The 12,371-nt window shown below is 29.2% G+C and overlaps 1 pseudogene across 1 annotated transcript; it reads right to left on the minus strand.

Moving 5' to 3' along the window:
* Positions 1-7,226: 7,226 nt before the first annotated feature.
* LOC107171258 (uncharacterized) lies at positions 7,227-8,683 on the minus strand (annotated as a pseudogene). Its single transcript, XR_001506317.2, has 3 exons — positions 8,457-8,683; positions 8,025-8,225; positions 7,227-7,414 (listed from the first exon to the last, which is right to left on the minus strand). The product of XR_001506317.2 is annotated as an uncharacterized LOC107171258 (transcript).
* Between the last annotated feature and the right edge of the window lie 3,688 nt (positions 8,684-12,371).

Below are 12,371 nucleotides of genomic sequence, written 5' to 3' on the forward strand. Positions count from 1 at the left end.
TATATATGTATACATAATAATATAACATAATACGACGGTAAGCGAAGAGTGGGAGGGTGTATCGCGGGCGGTCGACGCCGACGAGCAGCAGATGAGAAACAGGTGCTTTGGTCGCGTAGTTGCAGTGTGCTACGCTGCGAAAAGGGTTGACATTTGGAACGTGTTTTCCTCGCGCATTCGTAGGTACATATATATACATACATACATATATATATATATATATATATATATATATAGTATATATTATATTATGCCTACACAATATATTATAATATGATGCGCGTACTCTTTCGGAGCGGGGCAGGTCGCGCACATTATTCGCAGACACAATGACGGAATGACGACCACGACGATAATGGTATAAAATAAAATGTATTATTATATGATATATTATTAAAGTATACGCATTGTCGTCGCATTGTGTGTGTGTGTGTGTGTCGGTCAGGAGGCAATGGTGTATTGATGTGTGTGTGTGTATGTGTGTGTTGTTGCGGAAAAAGGGTCCGCAGAAAAACTGTGTCAATAGGTCCCCTCCTCGACTAAACCCTGTGCGACGTGGTAAACCCGTTTCCGTGTTTGTCGAGACCGTCATCACTCCACGTGCATTGTGCGGGGGCGTATCGACAGGGTGTGGAGACTGTCTGGATACGGATACGTGATCGTAAGGCCGAGAAATCGCACGAGTGTCCAAACCCTGCGAACACCTTGTACATAATACAATAATAATATTATATTATACGACATCGTGTGTACACTGCATATGTTGTCTGATATACATATTATACGACGCGGTCGCCGCAAGGGACGACAAAATGTATATAAAATATTATAAATAACGCACTGCAGTGGTGCGTATACATAATAATATGTTATTATGGTGTGAGTCGATTCAACGAAAATCGATACACATTATCGTACATTTATGCTGCATATTATTATTATAATCACACCTATATCTGTACAATAGATATGTATTGAAGTATTGCACGTTGTATTTATTAAAATGTATGTATAATAATATATATTATGTATTGTCGACGTTAGTTTGTGTGTATGGACTTCCGTGTTCGACGGAGATTAGAAAATTCGTCGCACCCGCCGGAAATTTGTTTGCTTATCGTCCCATTGCTATAATATACACATCGCCAACTCCTATATAGTATGCGTCATACATTTGAATAGGTACTATACAACGAATAAGGAAACTTTTGAGAGAACCAGCGAGACCAACTAAAACCGGCTTTTTGACGAATACAATATTAATATATATAGAATGCTGAATGGCTTGTCTTGAGCAATGAACATTATGAGAAGAGATGTGCAAACATAGGTAATATTATGTATAGTCGTATAAGACCTGTATAACAGTATTGGGTTATGGGCACTTTATAAACTATAGTATGATTAGTCTATACTTTATATTATCATACAATAAAGAATATTTACAAGCCATACTTATAAATAGCACATTAGGTAAGTTTTATAAATAAATAATAATTACAAAACACAAAAACATATTAATATGTGAATAAATGGTACAATAGTGAAGAAGCTGTCCCGAGATTATGATAAAAACCTCCATAGCACAGAATATGTAAAATCTATATCATGTATGAGTATCCGGTACACTTTAAACTTTAAATCGGGTAAATGTTATCAAGATAATTTGGATAATTTACTATATTATAATTATTAGTTACTATTATTTTATTACGTGGGGCAAAGGGTATTTATTAATAATTATTATTTATTTAGTAAATCAAAACACACACAAATTCAAATTTAAATAAAAATAACAATAAAAAGACTTGAACTTAGACATGAGATAAGCTTCTGATGAAAATAGGGAGCTTTAACTGCAACGTTTACGTAATTTGGAACCGACGGGAGGGAATGGGTTAAATTTGAATTGAAATACTAAATATTTAAAATGTCTATTAGAAAGGGCAGGCTAAACATTATAATTATATAATCATTATAATCAATCGAAGAAGTTTAATATCAATGATTTTTTGTTACATACCTAATACGTTAGTGCATTGGCATTGTGGAAACGAAAATTGTGTATTTTAATCATCCTATACACAATTTCATTGCTGCAAAAGTATACACATTTACAAGTATACATTTTCAATTCAAAATGTTTATTCAAAATAAGTATGAATTTTTAATATTTTAGTATCTTAAAAATAGTGTCGTTTAACAAATAGTTAACAACAAGTCAACACACTCAACAAGAAATTTCAACCTATAGGGCCCCGCATCATTCACCAACTACCGACATGGCGACATCATACTATAATATATATTAATGAGAGCCATAAATAGGAGTGGGCGATTTTTATGATGGTCGTCTTGATGGTGTTGTGTACCGGTGACCTATACACACATGAGGGGAGGTATTTAAACCCCCCTCCAATTGGCTTATTTCATCACCATGTAAAAACATGACGAAGGTTTTATATTATTTATACAACTTTTATCACCACTACTAGTTGTGATCTACAGAAATCAGTATTGCAAGCGGCCTTTATACAGGCTCTCCAAAGGGAGGGGGCTTTGAACCTGGAGTTAAGAGGCCCGGCTATTTAAAGGGCCTTTAAATTAATTTTTAATTTTTTAATTTTTGAAATTTTGATAAGAATACTATTTTATAGTAAATAATATTTTATAGGGCACTCATAAACAGGACTAAAATTTAAAGTGGGAAGTTGCCTATATTTATTATACATGGCTGGCATAGTGGTAAAAACTACAGCCACAATATAGGACTTCAGTAACAACATGATATATATTATGATATGTTACAAATAATAATAATAATATCATACCCATATATATATATATAATATACAACTGCTAATGTCATTATATGTTTAGATGAGTCAAACAGTATATTATTATAAAATGACCGCCATAACATTTCAATTGGTTTACAGTAATATAGGTAATCAATTTTGTTACAACATACTATAATATATAAAATAATATTGAAATACACAAACAACGTTGAAATATAATAATGTAATAATATACAATAACATTATTATTTTAGTTATTTACCAAATGATCTTACAATAAATTCAGCTCCCTTTACTTTACTGGTTCTGAACTCAAAATAATGATTCTTCATTAATCACTGTATTGTATACCTATACAAACTGGTACCTAGTGCCTCAGCCTATAAATTCCATTACGAGCTATGTGTATACAGCCTATTTATGATTTTTTTCTTTTTGTCTAAATGCTCAAATTTGTACTCGGACATCTGTTTGAAATCGTATTATTTGCAAGAAAAAATGTTGTTTACTTAACATTTGTGGATGAATTATAGAGATGATGATGATGGCACAATTATTTATGTAAGAAATCACTTCATCATACACATCACTAGTCTGCAAACAACGATGACCCACGTTTGTGTACAAGAAGGTCGAGGGAACAATAAAAAAAAACTTATAATAATTATGGCATAACCAAAAACTCTGTTACACCTTACACTTAGCGTCTTCTGTAGGTAAACGGGTTCGTATTATAAATTATACGAGTAATTATTTATCATTATATTATTATATTAATATATACAATGTCTCTGCAATGTAAATAATACATATATATATATAAATTATAAAATATATATAGTATAATGTTTATGTCGTAAAATGAAACTATGAATGGCTACCGGATTGCAGGCCACTCAAAAAAAATCCTAAAAAACCGGTCAAACGATGGTTATATTTTATGACCATTATTAATATATATCCAACGACTTTTTATACGCGCGTCAGAGTGCTATAATAATAACACGAGAACGTGTGGACATGACAATAAATTCATATATTATATTATTTATTTATCGATCCGACTTCTCGCTACTATATATCCCACACCGACGGTTACAATAACCCATAACTATTGTACCTAAGTATCTACCTATAATACATACTCGTTTCAGTCTGTCTCGTGAAAGGATTTATGAACGATCGCAGGATATTGTGGGTCGATGCTTCAGCCTACAGGACATGTCGAAACGACCGACACATAATAATGTTCGTTCGTTTTAAAGAAAACTGCATAAAATGTAGAATGATAAAACATACAAATAATACCAATCATTTGTCAATAGAGTGTTTAAGTGAAATAATATATTAATAACTATTATAAAATCACCATAAAACTGTATAAAGTAAATTTATTATACATTTTAAATTAGTACTTTAAATATTTTGTATTAAACCTGCAGTGGTGATCATACAGCGGAAGGGATCATCTTTTTTCATTGTTTAAGAGCTGATAACCATAAATTAAAATCAAATAGCACATGTTAAAAATCAGCCATATCCCCATCCCAAAAATAAATAACTCTGTAAAAAAATTATTAAGGTAAAAATAACCCCATATGAAATTTCACAAACTAAAAATAAATATTATTCGTAATGAATGTGTTAAATTTGAATTTAGTGATAGGCTAATAAATATATATAATTGTTATAATACTGTATATTTCTATCATATTATTATATGATTATTGACTATTATATTAACTTTTGTGTCAAATATGTCAATACTACTAATGCTAAATTACTTGCACATTTAAAATTAGCGTAAAAACTTCCTAAACGAATCTAAGCTCTAAGCATATTATAGGTATATAATAGAATCTAGGAAAAAAAGCCCCAACTGAATTCATAACACGTTTTTATCATAGTGTACATTTTATAATTTTAAATTTTTAAACAATATAGGTACCTATAGGCTATAATACCTATATTTTATACCAATTTTTACTTAGCAATTCTTCAACTCTATAACCATAAATATAATATAGTAAAATACTAATTTTTTATCAATATGTTTACTATTTATTGTTTTTCACTAATTATTAAATTATTTTGCTATAGTATTATGTCTCTAATTTACTATAGTAGGTGATATATTTATCGTATTGAAAGGAAACTATAAAAAAAATTACATCGAGTATATAGAATTAAACAATAACTAACAAATTATATCACAGTTAAAAAATCATAAAATATAAACCATAAATCAAAACATATAATATTATAATAAAGAGTTAAATAACATATCTTAACATCTAATACTTATTACAAAATATACAAGTATAGCTGCAATAACATAATTTAGTAGCTTTGCTTTCTAATGTTGTAGCTAACTGCCTTTAAATTTAAAATTATAAAATGTACACTATGATAAAAAATGTGATATGAATTTAGTTGAGGCTTTTTTTACCGTATTTTGATATTGGGGCTTTTTTTCCGGAGCTTTCTTTTCCGATTACCATATAATTAAATAATATGTTCAGTTTTAACTATGTTAATAGTATATAGTTTTTATCATTCATGATTCATCTGTACTTTGTGTTTAATGCATATTATGTACTCTTGAGTTCCTGGCCTCTCCCCATTATCGTGGATGTATTATACGAGTTAAGTAGTTCCTAGCAGTTTCACCTTTATGTATAATAATATATACTATAATAGTTGATGATCACAATTTAAAAAAATCTTATTTAGATGAAAATAATTCAATGATAATTGAATTAGTTTCCGGGGATAAAATGTAATTATTTAAGTGTATAATATACACTATACAGTAGATTTATCATATATTTTAGTACTCGGAAGTCTGAATTCATATTTTCCTTTGAACTGTCGACCGGTTCGTTACTATTTGAATACAAAAATAACTCCATTGTTTTGTTAAAAAATAATAAAGTCTTTATTTTTTCATATTACACATTTTTAAAATACAATGTTCATTAAACTACAATTTACAATAATTACTTAAATATTATGAGTATAAGTATTGAATCGATAACAATAATATGCCTATTATATTGGTAGTTTTACTTATAATATTTGATATAAGAATTTTGATCAAACCGAGTTCTTTGCGGGAATCGGACCATTAAATCAATTGGTTTAAATTTATAAACTTGAGAGGATTGTAGAAAGCGAATAGACGAATAGTCAACCAAAATTGGAAGAGTTATTTTTTGATTTTTTTTTTGATCCGTAATTGTTATAAATTCATAGACTTATGATAGACCTGAGGAACGAGAACACAATTACAAATTTTAATTTGTACCACTTTATTTCTGACTTCAACAGTTCAGCAATTCTATCCGTATTTTGACGGTTAATTGTTATTTATCACTCCTAAGGCCGGCTAGCGAGTAGTAATAGGACTGACTAACTTCTACACATTATGTTCATTGCGGACTATGGTGCTATTGTAAACTCTATCCGCCAATATTGGTGATAAAAAAGGTCTATAATTGTAAATTCGACTCAGATTTTTTTGGTTAGTATACATATTTTGTTAAGTATCTAAATGTAAGGTGAGCGCGCGAAGTGTTTAAGATCCGGGTTTTCAGTAAATATATATATATATATATATAACTATAATAGTTAAACTGAAAGTTCTTAATAAAAAAAAAAATTATATATATATATATATATATATATATATAACGTTTTGTTTTGATATGCGACCTTAATTATGTTTCTGTACTATTTTTATTTACATATGACAATTATTTAGCATTAGCACTCAATTTCAGAAGAAGGTATTCTCATTATCTGCTAATTTTTTTTCATTTCTATTATTATACTAGATCATTAATGTTTAAATGGCTCATTAAAACGATTTTTGAATATAGATTTAGTCGGTTTCTAGGTTTCTGTAATTTCTATAATCCTTGTAATTTAATATTAATATATTATATTCATAACATGGGTTGAACTGAAAAAATAATCGAGGCTGAGTTAACAATCGACATTTTAATTATCAGCTATTGCGAGATCGAGTTTACGACAAAAAAAAAGTAATCTAAACTCACGAATCGAGTTTATACATTTATCCGTATATTGCACTATATTGTTCTACACAGACCATATTTCCTAGAACAACCTTTTTTCTCAAATAAAATAAAACCCCCTCAAATTTATGTGTCTAGACATATGAAAATAAAAGACACTTAGAACTTGGTAGTAAAATATAATAATATAGCCGATAGGTCACGTCTCATTCCAAATATTGTGTTAAACCTTTAGCTATATAATGCCCCTTTTTAGGCTGTGACATATAAATATAATATAATACATTGTCCTTTAGTTTATTATCAATTATACAATTTAAAAAACAAATGTCAAGAATATTCTGCATGGTGATGATATGGGAGAATAAATAAAAAACAGAGTATGTACGTTTTGTATGAAAATATTTATTTTTTATATTAACATGACGTGTATATATAATATGATTACGGCAATAATTACAACATTTCAATAAAAATTACAATTTTTTTTTACCAAATAAATAAAAGCACTACATATCATTTAAATATCGTTTTACCTAGTGCAGATTCTGTTTATTCTTCTTCAAAGCATATCTGAAAACAGAAACCGTATTTTAAGTAAACTTATATCAACCATATACTTTAATGTTTATAAAAAATAAAAAATAATCCCGCTCTAACGATTTGTTTTTTTAATATTATAATTTACATTTTACAGTAACAAATAACTATTCAAAAATTAAAATTTACAATTAGAAGAAATAATATAGAAAAAACTACCTTTTTAAGTTTATAAGTATTTATTATGATACAATATCGATATAATAATTTATAATATGTTCTAAAATTATACTCCTAACGTGAGTAAAAATCAATGTAGTAACTTATATACTTATAACATTATAAGTATATTATGTAGTGAGTACCTAATGAATAAATGTACTGTAATTAGTAATTACTAATCATTACAGTAAAATATGATTAGATGAACGAATCTTAAACGAGTTAAACTATACGAATTACCTAACGAGTTTTTACAGTTCCATTCCATCGGAACATGAAATATATAGCATTTTACGAATGAAATGTATTACAAAAGTGATTTTATGTCACTGGTTTAAGTGGTATAATAGATAATATACGCTATAATATTATATAATAGGTATTAATAATTAGGTAGTTTTTTCCGTTTTAATATACTTACTGATTGAAAGGGTGAAGGCGTTGGATGTGTAATTCAACGGCGCAAGAGGTATGGGTAAGCACCGAACCTGTAGTTGTAAGTCAAGGGGTAGGTGTATCCGTATGGGTGGTAGTAGGAAGTGATGATTGGTGTCGGATAGACAATGTGTTGTGCGGCGGCGGAACCGATGCAAGCCAGAGCGACGGCAACCAAGAAAAAGATCTAAAGGCAAATTTAACAAAACGATACGCATAATGTTATATTAAATCCATCGAATATGTGCAATAAATTATAAATAATAAGTTTTTAAGTATATAGCCGTATACGGTTAGGTTAGGTTAGGTTTATACTCTAAGATACAAAAATGCGAATTTCATAGCGACGATATCTTGTATATGCTTGAAAGTTAGAATTCGTATTTACATTTATGTTATAGGTATACTTATTTCTTACAACGAGTTTTCCGGACATGTTGATGTTTGGCTGTTGTGATGTTTTTCAATCAAATCGTTGAGTATTGCAGACCGTTTTGAGCGATCGAGTGTGTTGATGATTGCGTTGTGCCGGATCCATCTGACATGAGCCCGTATTTATACGCATGTACCGTAATTTGCAGGGGACGCGTCGCGAATAAAGAAGATCACCTCGTTGCTGGAATTGCGCATTTTAAAAATAAACAACAAACCGGACCTCTTAGGTGGCAGATGACATTATTTCGATTATTGTAGGTACTTATCATTATTCCTTTAGCACTTGTACAATATCTTCCAAAATAATCTTCACTAATCAATTTCACCATCACCTCAAAAAGTTAAAACTCTCTAACAAATTATGAACAAACCTAACCTAAAATAATAAAATGCTTAAATATAATTTTTTGATCTATTTTTTATTAAGTATTATGAATAACTGTAGAACTTTTAAAATCATAATTATCTATCATGGGTAGGTAGTCTTTATAACTTAATCAATGTTAATTATATTTATATTGTACGCTGTTTAGCTTTAGTGCAGTGTTCCTAATATATTACCTAAAGGTGAATCTAGTACGTACTTTGAGAGATAAAAAGTAAAAATTAATCAACAGTTTTCATACACGCCGAGAAATACTTTGGAGATTTTACACAACACCACATGACAAAAACAAATGTTGTTTTTCTATGATAGTTCATGAAACGAATAGCTGTAAACACATTCAATGTTTACAAAAGTTTGTACAAATGACCATTTTGAATTTTCTATAAATGATGGTCATTTTCAAAATATATTGTCTTATTTAATTTTTAAAGCTATTTATAGACATTTTAAATTTTTAAATTATAATTTTATTTAGATTTTTCTACTGTGAGGATTTGAACCTTTTATATTATATTATTATATACTTAAATTCAGCCGAGCATAAACAATGACATTTCCAAAATATTTTGACTAATATTAAGCTATTGCCTATTTATACACAAAATATACCTACATTTTGTTAAATAATATGTTATTTAGTATCTATAATATTCTATATACGAATAGTTACCGACTTATTTCCTCAAAATGTATTAAAAATAATTTATAATATAAATAAATGTTTTTATAGTAATTAATAATTTACCATATCCATTTTAAATAGTTAAAATATATTCTAACTTGATATTTTGACTTATCACCAGTGTTCTATGGTACATAACAAATGCAGACCTCCATAATGACTTAAAAATACAATCAGTTAACAAGCTTCCAAAAAGCCACTACAAAAGTTTCCATTCAAAATTAACAAACCACATACACACCTTCATTCAAAATATGTCCTCTTTTACATTACCACAAATTCACCATCGAATAAAAAGAAACTGGTCTAGAGCTCCCTTAAAATAGGGAAAAAAAATTTTCTGAGGTTCTGTTAATGAACGGTCTCTTTTTCGCGTTATTCGTGTTTGTATATTTTCTATGCTATTCTTATTACTTATTGTTTTTTATTGTTAACAGATTGAATATATTTTTAAAAATAAAAATATAGAAAAACTTAATATTTATGTACTATGTCAAAATTTCAAACAATCATACCTCGTAACATAAAAATAATTTCGGACTTGTACATAATATCATAATAGTAATTGACTATTAAACATTTACAGTGAATTACCTACGCGTTATTACTTATTTGATTATTTTCGGTTTTGTAGAAAATAATGTTTAATAATTTAATACTGTGGCTTGGTGAGGCACGGTCGTACGCTCAATCTGCGGAAACGCACTGAGTGTACGTATCGGCCGCAGTTGCTAGCTCCCGGATGGGTGACCACTCGGGATTTTTAGCAACATATCCTTGCCGCCACACATACACAAACACGTGAAACGCGTGTTACAACCCTACCCACTTAAAAGACTTACAAACTCAATACATAAAAATAACATCTACCGTACCACCCCACACCCAATGACCTATGTATAGCTAAAGGCCTTAGTCACCGGGCTTTAGATCAATAAAAAAAAAATATGAATATCATATTTATTTGTATGATAAATAATAATTCCATTGTTCAAGAATACTTTCCGATATTAGAAATTCATTTAAATATTTTGTTGGATGTAATATAAACACAATAACTATCTTCTAAGCAATAAGCTCTTATATATTATACCAAATTTGAACATTTAGTGGGAAAATCAATGTGAGAATAAATTAGAAATTACTTATTGTTCGTCTAGTTTTCATTTGTTTTCTTTTACACGGAAAAGGGGATTTTTATTTAATATTGTCGATTATTTTATTTTTATGCTTTTAGTTATTATTATATTTATTATTATGATGTTATTAATTATTATATTTTACGTATAATGGTATAATCATATCATTCCATTTACTTATTGTGAAAATACTTGTTAGTAAGATTTATTAATATATAAAACCAAAATAAATATGATTATGATTGATTGTTAGGTGATCAATGGTGAACCATGACGAATGGTTTAGATGCTCAGATTATCTTAATTTTATGTATATAATATCAGCCTGCGAACGCTTGTGACTTATACACTTTTTAAACCACTGAACAGATCTTAATGATATTCATACGTCGCAATCTTTATGCACAGGTGAGTAACATAGGATTCTTTTTATTCAAAAATGAATTCAACCCTTAAATGTCGGTCAAGTGTTCGTTTTATTTCAGCTCACGAAAATCAAAGATTATCTTAATTGCCATTGTTACAGAAAACAAAATATTAAGTTTTCAGCAAAATCTCGCTGTATTAAATACATGTACATATTAATTTTTGCTAAAAAATTATCAATGGATTATATTTTAACAATTCGTTTTTTGATTTTTGTATAATATCTTATGGTTCAATCAATAAAAACGTGTTTAGTTTTTGGAGTGAATAGTTCACAATACTCTAGTACTTCCCCATCCCCGTAGTTCCCAAACAATTCAATTATTTTTTTCTCTTATTTTGTTATTCTTTGGTCTACCTACATGTTTATACTGGTAAACAAATCGATTTAACTTTCGTTTTGTAGCAAGTGACGACCAGATTACGTCAACAATATGCGGTATACCTATATACCATATGGTGCTAACCTATACTTCAATTTTAAAATATGCACACACGCTGTAGCATATATATTATATGCATAGCTGTACACGAATATAGAAAAATGGTTTATAGAGACGCAATTTCTATGTGCCAGTTCAACCTAGTCGACCTATAGTCGATATTATATGGTACATATACTATACGAACAATACCCTTGGTATATATAACGTAACTAACATAATAATGACAATAATGCATATTATTACATTAATATAATATATTACTATGATGGTGACAACGACGACGTAGGTGCCGCGACGATTTCGGATACGCAAAAATCCTGCACTGGACGTCCTTGCAGTGAGCCTCAATTCCGTTTGGAACTGAACGGCCTGTAAAAATTATTGAACGTTGACATTTCGAAGTCTGCCGTGGAACTATTGTATAATATTACATTAGGTACTGTAATGCACTAAGAATATATACTTATGTTCATATAAGATGTATTATATATTTATGTATAGACCTGTAATGGCCGTGTCCTCAGCCCTCAGGTGACTGTAACAAGGCTTTTATATGCCAGCTAAATGCAGACGCCGAGGACGAGTCACATAGAACGCACTTACGCACGTACGCACTTTGACTACAATTTAATTTATACTTTATATTCGTGTAAATTTACCTTTAACATTATAATATTTATACAATTTATTAATAACGTTTTTGTCACTTCACTCGAACGTTTTCAATGTGCGCCTATAGGTGGTATATACGATTGAATAGGTCATGAAATTTATTATACTCTGTACACTCGTATGACATAATAAACTCGTACCCATT

This window comes from Diuraphis noxia, unplaced genomic scaffold, assembly GCF_037042655.1.
Source record: "Diuraphis noxia isolate RWA-SAM2 unplaced genomic scaffold, SU_Dnox_SAM2 contig0004, whole genome shotgun sequence".
NCBI lineage: Eukaryota > Metazoa > Arthropoda > Insecta > Hemiptera > Aphididae > Diuraphis > Diuraphis noxia.